We start from the raw sequence: 17,161 nt of genomic DNA, 5'->3' as shown, positions 1-17,161 counted from the left end.
CCGAAGTAACCCAAGTGATGGAATAAAGGTGTTCTGTTGGAAAAAAATGGTGGTCTGCCCAGGTGTGACTTACATTTACTCCGAATATCTATTTCGAGTGAAACTGTAAAATTTTCAGTCTCAGTAGGACAAACTTATCCCCCATCACCCTCACAGAAGAACGTAAGAGTGCTACATATCAGTCTGTTTTTCAAAACAAACTAATGTGTTCATCACAGTAGGAGAAGATGTAAAATGTAACACTGGTAGACTGATGCATTTTTATTAACCCATTTGTATATGTGAACATTGACAGATCTAGCTGAAACTGTATGATAATGTAATGCATTCACTTTTCTACAGAAAGCCTTAGTATGAGTTAGAGAACATCAAGCTCATATTTGGCCTTGATTTTGGTATAGTATGATAATTTTGATAAGTAACACTGGCAGGAGAGTTGGCCAAGTGTCTTGTGCCAAAGCTGTCATGCCCCAACTAGAGCACCCTTTATATGCCCACTCTCTGGGCAATTTAGAAGATGCAGACATGTTTTCACATCACAGAGAATATGACAAACTGCCTGGAAGGAAAAGGGACCTTCCACTCCCTCCACCAAACACACAAAAACTTGCATTTGGGCTATGTATATCCTGTGTCCGGGCCACCGTTAGAATAAGCATCTTATCAGTTGCAAAGCCTCACAAGCCCTCTCTTTGCTGACAGTTGCCAAAATGTCAATATGCCAGATACTCTTGTCGGATGATCCAAAACTGAATGACACCAATAGTTGCATGGAGCACAAACAAATATCCTCTCTATGTTTTATATATTTTGGTTGCTCACATGAGGTTTAGCACTCAGCTAAAGCTTTCTGTAGCAGACTTAAAAAGAGAAGCAGAAACACACCTCAGATGACAGATCAACTGGTCAACTTTCTATATCAATACATGTATACTCTTTAAAAAAAAGGCATGCATTAATTTGGTGTATGTGCTTGTCTGTGCAACCCGTTTAATCGTAGCGATTACAGCAATTACAATTAGTTTAGCACTTAAGATGTTGAAAGGTGGATTATTTTGTAAACTGCATATTAACAAATGTAAGAGTTTCTATAGATAAACATACAACTTTAGTTTTCTTGGTATTCCTTAATAATCAATATCACTTTGTTTCATTAAAGCAGCTTGGTTCCAGGAATTCTTTTGTGACTTCATTATGTTTAAACTTACAATCATCACAAACAAATTGTTCACATATGTTTGATTACAAGCATCACCAGTTTTCTGTCATCTTGTCTCCACAATGTAGTGAGACATTTCCCCACAGATCACAGAACACGCAACTTTGTAGGGGAAGAAATTGTTTTATTGATAAACGGGACTACATTAAAAGCATTCCCACTAGAATAATACCTGAGGTGCAACAATGTTTGCTTGCATATTGATTATTTTAGTCACTGCTGTAGCTAGCTCTATTAATTAAATACAACTTACCAATTCACTCATTTGAGTCAACAAACTTTAATTTCTCAACTCAACCATGCCACTGTTTTGTTGAATCTTTTAAAACGTTTTACAAACAGAAAGAAGAAAATAAACCAAGGCTTGCTAGGCTCTGCTGAAAATGGGAAAATCATGGAAAATGTGAAAAAGGTAGAAAAATGACTGTTACCCATGAAAAGCCATCACCCATTCATTGAAATGTAAAGGTACTGACCAAAGAATGAAACTTCCAGTTGAGGGATTTTCCAAAAATAAGTATTCCATAAAATCCATTAATGAGATATTACTAACTCATTAATGGCTTTTATCATTCCAAACTATGCGCCAAATGGGAAATTGGCGCAAAACAGTGTTCACGTCATGGAAATGGAAATGTGTCCTGGTGCTCATCTTCTTTGGCTACCCACAACAAACTCATATTGGCTGTAGGTGATTTCTGAGTCCCATTAAGGTATAACGTTGGGAAAATCAACATATGGTGAATCCCTAATTGGTGCTTATTTTGTAAAATAATGAGTGCAGGTAAACAAATGCACTTCTTAGAACCTTTTTTTCCAGACCTACTGAATGTCAGCACAGTTAAAGCAAGTCTAGGTAGACATAAAAACCTCAGACCTCTTTAATACACTGTCAGGCAATCCCGGCCCTGGTATACTTCTCTTGCAGGCTCTTGCTTTCTCCTTTGCTGACAGTTTTTCCATCTTTCTCTTCCTCTTTCTTTCCCGTTTGTATGTGTTTCCCTTTCGTAGTCGTGGGAAATTTCTGATGAGAAAAAATAAGTGTGGTTCCTGAAAAACGAGAGTGAGTGGCCCCCACCAGGCACCACCGGCTCAAAAACAATATGATGACAGTAACTTACCTGTGAGAAAGTGAATTATTAATTGGGGTGGATTATAGTTCATCTCAATCAATAAAGCCACAAACCTGTAAGGCTTCAATAGTTTAAAACTGAGATCCAATCCAAGTAGCAATGGCACAGAGCAGACAGCCTTAACTAAGAGACACTGTGTACCTAAACAGTTCAAAAGTCAAAACCACAACACAATAAAAATCACACTCCAATGTATAAGAATATTGAAAGATGTGATAAACAAAAAAAACATTAGAACAACAAAAACCTAATAATAAGACTTAAGACAAAAAGCAAAAAGAAAACGTAAAGGTCTGTTAGAGTGTTGTTAATACGTGGAAAATAATGTTTTATTTAAAAGTCTTTGGATTAGTAGAACAGTAGGCTGCAATTATAATAATTAGGCCTTGAGTAAGCATTACAGGACCTCAGCCTCCTTGCACCGACATCCATTTTAAAGCCGCTGAAGATGAATACACAATTCATTATGTTGTGAATGAGCTTTTCTATGTGCATTTTTTTCTTCTGTTTTGTTTTTTACAGAGAATAAGGGAAATAATATTCAGTTTGTGGAGGTGTTTATTATGGTGAGTGGAAATGTATTAATTTGTGCTACTTCGGAAGAGAACCATATGCTGAGTGTTCCTGTATTCACAACATTTTAAGGATCCTTTGTCCTGCCTGTTCTAAAAAGTAAACTGTGCATTGCTTTCAATTCTTTTGCAAATGTAACAGTATTATTTATCATTTCCTACTATGATTATACAAGCAAGTAGGTGTTCTGTAATGTTTCTGTTTTTGTATACCATGTTTACACAAATAAATATTTATTGTGATCTCTATGATTTCACTTCCCCTCATGTTGTGAGAGTGTCTGAGAACCTACAAAAGTTGTCCTTTTGGAAGGTGTGCCCCACTTTTCTTGCCTCTCAAATGGAGCAGTCTCCGTGTCGTACTGCTATTTTACTCTATGCTTAGACTTTTCTTGCTTTCTAAACCAGGTGAGCTCAACTTTAGTCTACAACGTTTGACTTGGAATTGGACTTTCCTTGAATTTGACTTTCACTTTGAAGTGAGCAGATTTATGCTAGTCCTTTCCTGAACACTATTGTGCTATTGGCTAGTAATGTAGGTTGGAGATGCAAATTTGACTACCTATTTTGGCCTTCCATAATGACTCTTAAATTTTAATAAACCCTGATGGTTTTAATTTTGAATTTTGTCATGTGAAACTTTTCATTAAAGGATAAGAGCTGCCATACTGTGGGACTCACACTGCCCCGATCCAGTGCATTAAACGCTTTGAACTTTTTAGTTAAAGCCTTGACAGAGCCAATAAAAAGTGCATTTGGCATTTGACTGGTATCTAGATGCAAATACAGGCCGCAATGGAGCATGGGTGAAACGCACCAAGCAGGCTCATCCAGGGCAAAGATTTTTCCTTCTGACATTTTCCCTGAAATGGAAGTCAAAATCCTCCAGCGGGGCAAGGTTGCAGCCTGTATATACAGAAATACTCTCACAGCTAGTTAGCAATGAGATGAGATCCTGCTGAAGCTAGCTGTTTAGTGGGGAAAGTTTAAGCACACAGATGTCCGCGAGTTGGCTGGATACTTTTTATTGTTGAGCCTTCTCAGAATTACTTTGTTTTGACTTATGGCCTGATTTAGTTTTTGACAAACAATGTAAAGGCAGGCAGGGTGATAGAGGACTTTGCATCCACCATACTGCCTAAACTACACCCATAAAATTGAGAGATGTCTGCCGACCCTTCTGATATCTGTCTTGATCAGTGAAGTTGGATAGGCTTGCCAGAAGATTGTACTGAACAGTTTTTCTGAGTAGCAAAAAGCTCTGAGTAGGAACAATGTGAAATCTTCACACACTGAGGTCACTCCTTGGTCTGATTTACTATGCTGGTTGGCCTCTGTCCTCCATAGGTCTGTATGTCCAAAAGACATAGCCAAGGGTTCAAGGACATCAGAAGTAGCACTCGGGGGTTGATAGTACACCAGCAGAAGCACCAGGTCGGTCCGTTCTAGGTCAGTTGCAAATGGTCATGTAGGCATTTTTGAGACAAGGCCTCTTGCAACTTGTTGTGTCCTTTTTCCCACAAGAGGTCACCCAACTGACCCTAGGAGTCTTCTTATTCGCCCTGGTTACAAGTAGGAGAATGTCTAGCCTTCAGGTCTCCTCAGAGGTCTTAAATGGCAGGTTCAGTCCTTCTTCTTTTCTTCCAGTCTGGTCTGAAAGTGTTTTGAGGAGCGGTTGGCGAGGTACATTATTTTACATTTCAGCAGCATGTGTGTGGGGGTAATTCCTGTACACTCCCTAACCAATTTGAAAAAATGTTCCAGAGGGAAAGCCAACCATATTTATAGCACATACTTTGTGCCTTACTGCAGAATATCTTGAAGAGCACTATTCTATGGGAAATTCCAAATGACCCTGATGTACTGCCCTTGGAAGGAGCTTGTGCTCCAAACATTGGTGTTTTTAGGGAAATAAGCTATGTCTTCATTCTAAGCTACACAAAACTGGGTCTGGGCCTAGCGTTCACAAGGACAGAGCCAGGCTGACTACCATGTGTGCTGAGATAAAAGCTTTTCCCCGTCTCCCAGGTGTCACCTTACTCTAAACTATGACTGGACTGGTCCCAGCCTTGCCCTGTTGATGTTAATGGAGTTACTGGAACCTTATAAGCTATCCTTTCTGAACTGCTAGGGATCTTGTGGCTCACACCCAGCCCATCCTGTCAGCAGGCCTAAGTCATTGTCTTGCTTTTGGAACAGTTTTCACATCTCAATAAGGTCAGGCAGCTGCTGTCAGGCTAGTGCAAATTAGCCTCTAGCCGCTTCAATCAGAGAATAGGTAACTTTCAAATATGATATTATTAAAATAAAAAATACTTTATTTCTAAGAAATACATTCGTACAGAAATATACACTCAATTCATAAAAATGTAGACAATGTTTACATAGCCTAAAACAACAATTCCTGATTATATCTTACAACTCCACATACTTTTTTTTTTACAATTTACGCAATTACAAACATACAAACATTACAATTTCTCCATACCATGATTCAATATAGTTCACAGCCCAAGATCTCACATATATTTACAGAACTTTAAAATTATAATATAATTTTAGCCTATGACAAACAATTCATATTACTCCAATCAGCATTTTTAAAGTGCAAAATCCATAGCAGCTTATCGCAACTTCAGTGATCTATCTTAATCTTGCTTCAGTTTGAGACATACTTCCAGTCTTCTAACTTATTGCTATAAGGAGTTGCTCTCATTGCAATTAGGATTTCCATACTAAGCAAAAAAAGGGGTAATATTGCCTATGTCATTAAGATTTTACACAAATATTGGTCAATGGGTATTGCTAGACCTCGAAACCTAAGGTCATGTATCAAATCCAGACCTATGTCCCTCATTTGAATTCCAAACTAAGCAAAAAAAGGGGTAATATTGCCTATGTCATTAAGATTTTACACAAATATTGGCCAATGGCTATTGCTAGACCTCGGAACCTAAGGTCATGTATCAAATCCAGACCTATTTCCCTCATTTGAATTCCATATTTTTTAACTACAAGTCGAAGTAACTTTTTCCTTTCCAACATGAAGAATGCACAAGCCATTAATATGTGGCTCACTAAATATTTCCTGCCTTGCTTACAGAGGCATGCCCATTGTTCTCAGCAACTTCTATTTTTAATCCCTTGATACACCATTCTGAGTCGAATCCGACCCTCTAACGCAAAACTTCCTTACGTAGGCACTTGTCCCAAATGTTATACAGGTAAGAGAATAGATCTGTGCTTTCCTGAGAGCTTAAGTAGGGAATATCTGAGCTCTTTGTTTTAAAATAGTGCAAATCCTCTCACCAGCTAGTTTCTAGAGCACTTTGCCTGATCTGGTTTTTCCCTGCCACTTCCCCTCTTTCGATGCACAACTCTGGGCCCCCCAAATGCTTTACCATCATTACCACAGGATTCTTTTATCAGCGTAAATTAACATCATTTTTGGTAAGATTTGCCCCAACAATTTAGCACCAGGCATCTAATTTCAAAGAGAAAAGTAGAAATGCAAGAATGTGGCGCCTGCCAGGGCACTCCAGGGTACAGTTCACAACTTCTTCCTTACAGCTTGAATCCTAGCATTTTTATGGAGTTCAAGGAGCAGTTTCAGAAAATTAATTTCAAAACCTTCCCATGATACCCACATAGCCAACACCTATGCTCCATAAAGGGCCTGAAGGATTAGCTTACCCTGTATAACTTTACTTAGTGGATCCAAGGTTTGGCTACCAAACTTATTCTCAAACTTATGCTCAAATCTTTTCACCCCACTCACTATTGTGGATTGAACAAGTCTCCAGGAAGCCATATGTGTATCTCACCTCAAATCATAAGAAAAGGTTACACCCAGATATTTATACTCTCTTACTTGCTCTAAATGTACATCACCTAGGAACAAAGCAAACACAAGGAGATGATGGACAGCGTGCTGAATCTTTGCAGACAATCACCCCAGTCCCAGATATGAGTTGAATTCATCATCGTTCTTTAGCTCACTTCGACACCCCAGTTCAGACACAGCTATATGGAAATTAGTCTTGAACCTGTGCCTCATGGGAACAGTCCAGCCTGAACTGCAATGCCATGTCTTTCTTCGACCAGAAACAAGTATCCTGCGACTGGTTTCGGGCTAACAGCCCTCATCAGCCAGGATAGCTTGAATCCAGTGGCAAAGTGAACAAGGGAACCACGTTTGGGCATACCCTGCCAACTTAGGGAGAACAAAACAAACACAAGGAGATGATAGACAGAGCGCTGAAACGTTGTAGACACTCCCCCCCCCAGTCATAGATCTGGGCTGAATCCATCATCATTCTTTAGCTCACTTTGCCACCCCAGTTCAGACACAGCTATATGTAAATAAGTCTTGACCCTGTTCCTCATGGGAACAGTCCAGCCTGAACTGCCAAGCCATGTCTTCCCTGGACCGGAAACAAGCACCCCTGGGACCGGTTTCAGGCTAACAGCCCTCATCAGCCGGGCTAGCTTGAATCCAGTGGCAAAGTGAGCAAGAGACCCATGTCTGGGCATACCCTGCCAACCCAGGACGAACAAAGCAAACAGAAGGAAATGGTGGACTGAGCGCTGAAACTTTGCAAACACTCGCCCCCAGTCACAGATCTAGGTTGACTCGATCATCGTTCTTTAGCTCACTTCGCCAAACCAATTCAGACACAGCTTACTTAAGGAACTACACACATTTCCTTTTCCTCTAAGCAAAAAACATTGGGGCATATTATCAAGACAGTCGATAAAGTTATTGCCGCTTTAGCGGCAGAAAACTGACGCTAAAACGGCGATAATGGGCTTAATATTATGCTCAATGGTATTCCAATTGAAGCTCAGGTTAGATGTCCTTCACATCTAACATGGGCTTCAATTGGAATTCCATAGAGCATATTATCAAGCTCATTATCACCGTTTTAGCAGCAGTTTTTGCTAAAGCAGCGATAGTTTTATCGCTTGTCTTCATAATATGCACCATTGTTTTTGTCTCGTCAACATTGAGGGCCAGATGTAGGTAAATCCGATTTACCGACTCTTAAATACCGACTTATACCGATTCGGTATTTAAGAGTCGGTAAATTGGAAGGAGGCAGATGTAGGAAAAAAATTACCAAATCTGTAAGAGTCGGTATTTACAGATTCTGTAAATACCAATTCTGTATTTTCCATTGATTCCTATGGGCCTTGAAGCCCATAGGAATCAATGGGAAATACAGATTCCGTATTTACAGAATCTGTAAATACCGAATCCTGCAAGGGTGCAGGGGGTGTCACTTTGACACCCTCTAGCACCCCAATTCCGGACTTGTGTGCCAAGTGGCACACAGACATGCCCTAAGGGCATGTCTGTGTGTCACATTGCACAGGTGTGCATGCACAGATGTGCATGCACACCTGAATTCGGTATTTTACCACCCAATAGGATTGGGTGGTAAAATACCGAATGTTAAGGGCCTGTGGCACTCTTAGGAGTGCCACCTACATGTGGTTTTTCCGAATCAGTAAATATACCGATTCGGTATTTTACCGATTCTGTAAATTTACCGATTCGGTAACTTTACAGAATTGGTAAAATATAGGCCCCCTACATCTGGAAACCCTAATACCGGTCGGTAACGGCCGAATTCGGCCGTTACCGACCGGTATTAGGGCTCCTACATCTGGCCCTTATTGTTAATTTGTTTTCAAGACGGTAGGCATTTAGGGCGTTTAGTTTCCATTGCAGCCCTATGGGCGTGACGTCCATCACCACCAGATCAACCACATGCATGAGGCAACAAATATGTCTTCCTCCAACATTTGGTGAGAAACTATGCATACCACTTAACATCTGGGGGAGGTCTGCATTGAACAGTCTAAACAGCAGGGGTGCTAAAACATTCACCTGTCATAGGACGTTCACTAACGGAATTCTCCTAGTCAGGGTTCCATGCCTATTGGGGTCGATCTGTACCCAGATACCACTAACAATGTTAGCTATAGTGGTTGAACTGGTTCTCAGGATTGTCTGAAAACTGAGATAGCAAAAATAATATGTTAATCTGAGCTCCGGTTTTCCTCATAGAATAGCTAGACCCTCCCATTTTGAAAATGGCTTTTGGGAGCTGTCACTGTAGGAATATGGCAGCATTAATATTTTACACATCCCACTATTAAATACCATTCACCCTACCTTTTGGGCTACACGAACTACATGGGGTGACCTTTTAATAGTTAAAGGTAAGTTGTTTTCCCTATCAAAAGGGTTATTTTGTCAGGCTAGACAGCAAGGTGAAATTGCACCAATCAGGTCACATTGGTAGGCATTTTGCCAGAGATGTTTTATTTATCATACAAGTGGAAGGCACAATGAGTGCTGCCTCCTGCAGATGAAATTTAACTTTACATTCCATGGGCCTGATTCACAAAGGTAAGCCTTTCAACACTTTTCAGTACCTTCGCTACTTTGCAATATTGACAAAGTCTGAGTGAAAAATACAACTAAAAATGAATTTTAACAAATATATATATAAATAGAATCTTAATAATTTAAACATATATTTTAATACAATATTGAGAATATTTAACATACTGTTACAAAAGAACTTTAATTACTACTACACATCACTTTTACTATTATTAATAATGCACATTAAATATTGTTTTCTTCAGGTTGGAATTTTTCTAACATGATATAACATAAAAATACTAATTTTCCCCATGTATTACCAGAGGGATACTCTTCATTTGGGGCAAGGAGAAATGTGACCATCACCATTGAAAAGGTGGCCGCATTCTGGAGATACATCATTATTTTTTTAACGTGTATTCTAGTTTTCTACATAGGACAGCTGGGGTGCTGCAGTTAAAATCACCTTTTGTGCCTTGTCACTGTAGGAACATGGTAATAGTACTTTTCTAAGGTTCCACTTTTAAGTATATTGCACCATGCCTTGTAGGCTAGAAGGCATACAGAGGAGTAACTTTACAATATTTAAAAGGGTTATTTCCCTCTACCTGAGTTACATTGCAGTAGTCAGGCTACACAAGGTAGGTCTGTAGCCGTGTATGCCATTGTAGATGATGCCCCAACATACTGCAGCCCATAAGCGTATTTAATTTGCAGGCCCTGGTTTCATTTTCCTCATCATATACTAGGGACTAACAGGCAAGTTGGATATGCCAATCAGATGTAAGCCCTTTTAACCATGATTCAAGGTGAAGCACGGGCACTTTACTCCTGTTTAGCGAGGGTAAAGTGTACAGAGTTTGAACGCACGTGAAAATAGGGTCCAGCAAAAGAAAAAAAACTGTGGTGACCATTCAGAAAAAGAAGACTTCCTTCACATTCCAAATTATAATAGAAATGTTGCCACCCATTTCAAATTGAAAAGCTACTGTCTTTCAACTTTAGTCCTGACATACCGCTGTAAAAAAAATGTTTTCCAGCGATTTTCAATTTGTGTTTTCGCATCATTAGAGAATAGAGAAGCATTAGAGAAGCAATTTAGCTTTGGTAGACATTGCCAATCTGGACTGAATTTTTCTGGATGACATTTTTAAAAATGGCGGATGTGTTGCAGTGATGATGTAATATTTCAGGAACTAATAGACCTATATGCTTCATTTTGGTGTCAAAACGTAGGTTTTTGGGGGTAGAGAAGTCTTATAAAGACAGAAAATGTCTTCTCAGAGCAACCCTTCTGCCATTTTCCAAAACTGTAGCGCCATAATAGTGTGTGTTAGCCATCATATTGATAATTTATTTTTATATTGTTTTGATTTCAGGTTTTCCATTGATTCCAATTCGTAAACATGAGTTAAGCAGATGATAGCAGAGGATCTTTACCTCCTGGCAGAGTGTTACTAACTACAAAATCTGAGGAGTCCCGAGTCACATACCAATCTGAAAAAAAATCTACCATCAACTGCAGGGGATAGAAAATAGTTTCAGAGGCTTCAGAAACAGGCAAGACGAAGTTCACAAAAGATTGACACTGATGGGTGAAGAGGATCAAATATTTTATCATTTCAACAACAAGTGCAACAAGTCATGCACAATGGGAAAAGCCTGGGAAAAAATTGACAAAAAATTGCAGAAACCATTGAATCACAACCAATGAATCACAACAAGAATCTGATTCTTCTCAGAAAGCGACAACAACTAAACCCAATGCCCATCCACTTTGAAGATCGATGGCGAGGTGAATGTTTATGCAGCCGATTTGTATGTCCACCCAAACTGCATGCATGAATTAATTCGAAAATATGAATGCACAATGACCTTCCAGCAACAGTGTAACCTCAAGCATTCAGTTAAGTTTTCACTCTTTGAAAAAGCAAATCAAGTTTGAAAGCAACTCTTGAGTACTGGCTACAGGGTCACACTCAGAGAGATCAGACAAATAATTGTCAACATTGATATAACTGTATTGACCAATAACAATGAAATTAAGATTTTTCTGATGAGAAACTACAAAGACAGAATTTGTTTTTGTCAGTCTAGCAAAAAAAATCGCCACATATATTGTTCTTATCTTAATTGACTCCTGAAGTCCTTGCTGCCAAAATAAGATCACAGTATTCAGTAAAATCAACAGGAAGCATTTTAAGAATTGTCCTGAAATATTTAGATTTTGGACTTGATGACAAATGTTGTGATGCCCCAGAGCTTCACAAAGCATGGGAGTCAACACGAATGCCTGATGTTGTTTTAACATTTTTTACATGATGTTTAACATCAGCAAATCAACTGTTTTGGAACTGAAGCTGACAACATTGATGATAGCTTTGAAGATATAAGTGAAGAAGTAGAAGACAAGCCCATGAATCGACAGGCTTATGCTGTGCAAATGTACTGTCTTCTCTATAATAATGTTTTATGAATTACATCACAGTGAGAAGAAAAATCTGCTACACATGATGACTGCCTACACAATCTATGACAGCTGCAAAAGTGGGATTGGTGTATCAGCAAGTTATAATGATATAGTACGGAGCAGGATCTTGTTAACAGTTCATGTTGTAAAATCTTGTGAATCTGACAGCACACCACTTCTACTTCACTTTACAAGGAAAGGATTTACAATTGCTGCTCTTGATAATTTTGATTTTGAACACAGCTATTCTTTGTCTGGAACATCCAGCATACATGGCACTGCCCTGGTGCTTTTGCAAGACTGTACCAATAAAGTGGCTACTGGAAAGCAAGCTATGTCAGCTAAAGGCATAAACATACGAAGCTGTAAACTTATAACCCAACTACCTTGCCAACATGTGCTAATTCACTACAAGCCATCAACATGTCCCAGTCTACCAGAAAGTTTCAAAGTGGCTGAGGACATGGATCTTCTTATACCTGATGCTGTGGTCCACAAAGCTGATGTAACTGAATTTATCAAATTGCTTTTTTGATGCGGACTGAAGAATGAAGAAAAACCAGTTCCTCTGTGGGCTGGAATTCATGCTCTGATTGCCCAGAATACCGTCCCACGGAAGAAGGTGGGGGTTTTACCAGTAATATGATCTCCAGTCACAAATTACACAACAGTGTATACAGCTCTCAAACATTTCCAAAATGTACATGCTGAGTTTGAAGACCAGTATATCTTGCCAATTTTCTGTGATAATTTCCTTTCCGTATTGTAGCTGACATTTTTATGAACAATCCAGTAGAATTTTATGATCTTTATCCCACGATGGGCGTTTTCCACATGACAAACATTGTGTTGTTTTGCGTTGCATTGCGGTGTGCAGGAAGTTATCTCAGTGTATGTAGAATAGATGATACAATTATTGAGGCTGGCTGCTCCTCTGCTGCTCAGAGTCCTGCAAAACAGGGACTGGGGTATCAGCTTGTCACAGATGGCGACTTCAACGCTGCAGGCATAAATGTCCTAACTGCGATTTTGGTGCTCTGATGACCTGCCTTGCAAGGCGATTCCTGCTGAAGACTGTCTCAGTTTTCGGTGGGGGAACAGTGAGGTCCGGGTGGCTCACAGCAAAGGATTGCACCAGGGACTGCACTGAGGATAGGATTCCTCCCAAAGTGGCTCACACTGTGCAAGAAAAGGCAACTGATGCTGCAGTGCTGCCAGTGAATAAGAGTCTAACCCAACCCTAGCACCTCAAGCCTGAAAAACCTGGTACATCAACCCCCAGTAGTAGCAAGGCAATCTAAACGAGTAGAAAAGGCTCAGAGATTGTTATCACAGTGGATGGAAAAAAATGATAACATCTCACCAGGGGAGAAGGAAGACTCTCAGGGCAATCAAATGCAGGTACAGCAACAACAACAACAGAGCATCACTGAATTGTTCCCGGCTGTAACAGTAGCCACAGGCAACTCTCAGGTGTAAGTATGCAAAGAAACCTGGAGAGATGGTGATGGTGACTGCTCTCTGGTTATTAGCAGCAATCCGGTGAGGGGGAAGCATGGAGCAGATGGTCTCCCATGCAATCCTGCAGATGGTCAGTGGGGTTTCCCGAGGCTATGGGAAATGTCTCCAGATTAATTTGCCCAAGGGGCAGGACAGGGGGATAACGAAAAGCTTGAACAATCTATTACCCCCTTGAGACATAAAGCAATAGATGCTGGTAATCAGCCAGTAGATAATGCAGAGAGCAATCAAGCAGCTCAGCTGCCACAACTACATGTTTGGAGCAACATGAAGATAAGCGCTCTGGTTGAAGGAGTGAAGGCCTTAAGAGGGCTGGAGGACCCCCAGTATTTAGGAAATACATTTTTTTCTCGTATTGATTGATCGGACATCAGCTCCGGTGACTCGGAGACTGGGAGTATCCTCCAGACCTCTAGTTCTAGCCCAGATAGCCACAACGATGGCCCTGGCACTGAGGTCAGAAGAAAAAGGCAACCCAGACGGAACAAATATGCTCCATGGCAAGGACATGTCCCCGATGGTTTACAAAGGCAAGGGTCAGGGCCAGTGGGATCACTCGGCAATGTACAAAACCTATACCAAGTCGCAAAAAGGCACCCACAGTGAGGCCATGGCAGCACAAGGTAAGGAACCCTCACTACAAATGATTTATGAGACTATAAAACAACACCAAGAAAAGACCCGAGCTGATGGACGAAAAAAAAGAATAAAAAACAACATCAAGAAGAGATCCAAGCTGATGGCAAAAAAAAACAGACTTCAACGATAAAACTGCAAGGGGCAGTCAGTTAAGTGGCTAAAGCATGCGCTGAGTTTATCGAGAAGCTCACAGTGACTGAAAAACCAATGTAAAGTTGAAGATTTTGAAAAAAGGCAGCACGCAGTAACCTGCGAATTTTTGGTCTCAATGAAAGAGTTGAATGGAATGACATCCTGGGCTACATGCTGATCTGATAAAGGGGGCCTTCCCAAAGCTTCAACAAAGGAACTGGGATTTGTTAAACCAGCGAGTGCATCGATTTCCACTTACGAAGAAGAAACCCAGTCAGCTGCATCTTGGAGAAGCACGGAAGCCAAGAGCTATAATTATTTATTTTGTGAAATTTCCGCTACACAAAACTGTGTTTGCTAAGGCCCATCCGAATGTTAAAAGCACATATAATTGACAGTCTTTTGTTACAAGACCGGACTTCTGCCATTCTACTGTTGAGAGACACTGGAGGCATAGACAGCTGAATCAACCATGTCAGTCATGTGGAGCTGAAGTGTATCTAATGAATCATGCCCTCCTGAAAATAATGTATAATAGCGAAACAAGAGTCTTTACCTCAAAGACAAAAGCTAAAGAATATATGGGCGAAATGGTAAAGTATGGTTAAGTGCTTATTATTTATTTTTTCTGGGGTGTTTAATTGGATGAGGTAGGGTATAGGATGGTAATTATAAAGGTCGGTGGTCCTTTTAACCCCAGGTGTAATTGCAGTCAAATGGCACGAGCGGCGGTCAAGGATACGAGCATAGATTACATCAGCCAGATCACCTTGGTCTGCTTGCCTCAAGGGCTAGGTGGGGTGGGTGAAGGGGTGTTTAGGGGTTAGGATTTATTGGGTAGAGGGGAGCAGAGGGGTTGGCATGTGCACAGGAGAGGGGAAGTACCGAGGGGGGCAAAAAAGGAAACAAACAATGGTACATGAGGAGATTTAGGAGACTATGGGGAAGTTGCTGATGCGAGCTGGGCCTGTAGGCTTAGCCAGTGGGGTCCCTATCAAAAAAAAATTATATTGCCAAATATTACAAGAATTTGAATAGTAACACTGAAAATATGTGGCTTACCCTGATCAGGAAATCATTAAATTTGGGGGCCTATTAGGCATCATCATTAATTTGGGGAAGCCTGTCATCTTCCTGTTGACCCAGGCTATCGGCCAGGCCCAATCAGAGTACCCCCTTAGTTGGGATGGCACTTCAGTGAAATATTTAGGGATCTGGCTTAGCCGGGACATTGAGGAGCTTTGGTGTTATAATTATGGGAGACTAATGGAATGGTTCGAGAGCTGCCCGGGCCGATGGATGGCATTGCTGCTGCCCCTTGTGGGGCGATTAGGCATAGCGAAGACAGTGGTGCTCTCGAAGTTTCTGTACGTTTTTGTTAACCTTCAGCTACCATTCACCACTGACTTTAGGAGCAGGCTACGCTTGAATCTGCTCACCCTTGCATGGGCTGGCAAACAACACAGGGTCTCCTGGGAGACTCTGGCGCTCCCCTTCAAACAGGGAGGACTGGAAGAACCAGACATGGAGCTCCACTATAATTGTGTGCAGGTCCAGTTTAGATTCTACAGGCTATACCCAACTGCACCGGAACATGACAAGGCGATTCTGACACCACTATATATGGCCCTCTATGCTCCACAGACCAGGCCGCACTCAGAGATAAGCACAGTGGGATGCACAAATGAGTGTGGTCAGAACTGAGAAGTAAGGGGCAGCTGGAGGCGATGTTTGCCCCCTCTGTACCTCTGCTGAGACTTCCGGCTCTACTTTTCTCAGAGGACATTGGGGTGTCGGAGACTGAGGAAGCTCTGTTTGCAGGATTGAAGTGTTTGAAGGGTTATTTTCATCACTGGACGAGGCGCTCACTGGGGAGAATTCAAGCTTAATTGACAGAATGACATATTACCAGCTCTGGCAGCATTGTGGAGTCACTTGGCTTTGTTTCCGATTGCACCCTAAATGTTCCAAGACCTAGAAGACTTTAAAAGTAACAGTTCACCTCGGAAGCTCATTACCCGGTTGTATTCCAGCATGCAGTGCACTGCACCAGTATGCGTCCCCTAAGCCAGACGTCAGTGGGAAGAAATATTAGGTATCCCTATAGAGGAAGACAAATGGTCATACTGCTGTGAGCAGGCCATGGAACAAATCCCCCAACTACAGGTTGAGGCTCACCCACTTTAAGTTTCTTCATAGGGGATACAGGACACCCTATCGGCTGCATTGGATTGCCCTGAGTGATGATATGAGCTTCGTGAGGTGCCAGGCCCAGGAGACAACGTTCTTACACCTGGCCTGGTCTTGCCATAACATTGCACAATACTGGGGAATTACATTTCAAGCACTGGTAGAGATGCTGGAATGTACTATAGAGTACTTCCCCCTGTTAGGGTTGTTTGAGTATGTGCATGCAGTGTGGGCGTCAGTCAGGAAACTAGTGGCTATGCTGCTCCTGTTGACTAAGCACAGAATAACAATGTGCTGGGGCCGCCTTAGAAGCCACCGCATAACTGATTGGCCTAAGGATGCAGCGTTTTGCCAAGACCAGTTGTCTGTATATTGGGAACTGATGCCAACACAAGATATATGGGAGACACAGTAGAGTTACCTACGATCCCACCCCTTTGACCACAATGGGACCTGTCTTGCTATGTCATATCACTCTGAACCAACACATTTTTAAGGTAAGCAGAATTACATGAGTACGGTTGAAATATCGGGATGTTATGAATTTACCACAACTTCAAACAATAACGCAACTAAAATGTCCTACCTCTGCACTTGTTTTACTTCCGTCACGGTCAGTCGGTGATAAAACTCAGAATCCAGATTTCTGTATAGGGAGTAAAATATGTATCAGTGTGCTTATTTACCTCCTAAAAATGCAGAAACCATCTTACCTTCAAAACAATATATGCTTCCCAAAGTTTCATCTTCACGCATGAGTTTGCCCCAAATATGGTACATGAAAATTAATCAAATAAAAATGAAAATAAAATTTTAAAGCGCAATAAATTACCCGGGGGTATCTGGGCACTGAGCAGATACAAGGCTACGAAGATCCCAAAAAACTAA

This window comes from Lissotriton vulgaris, chromosome 9 (assembly GCF_964263255.1).
Source record: "Lissotriton vulgaris chromosome 9, aLisVul1.2, whole genome shotgun sequence".
NCBI lineage: Eukaryota > Metazoa > Chordata > Amphibia > Caudata > Salamandridae > Lissotriton > Lissotriton vulgaris.
This window is presented reverse-complemented; position numbering follows the sequence as displayed.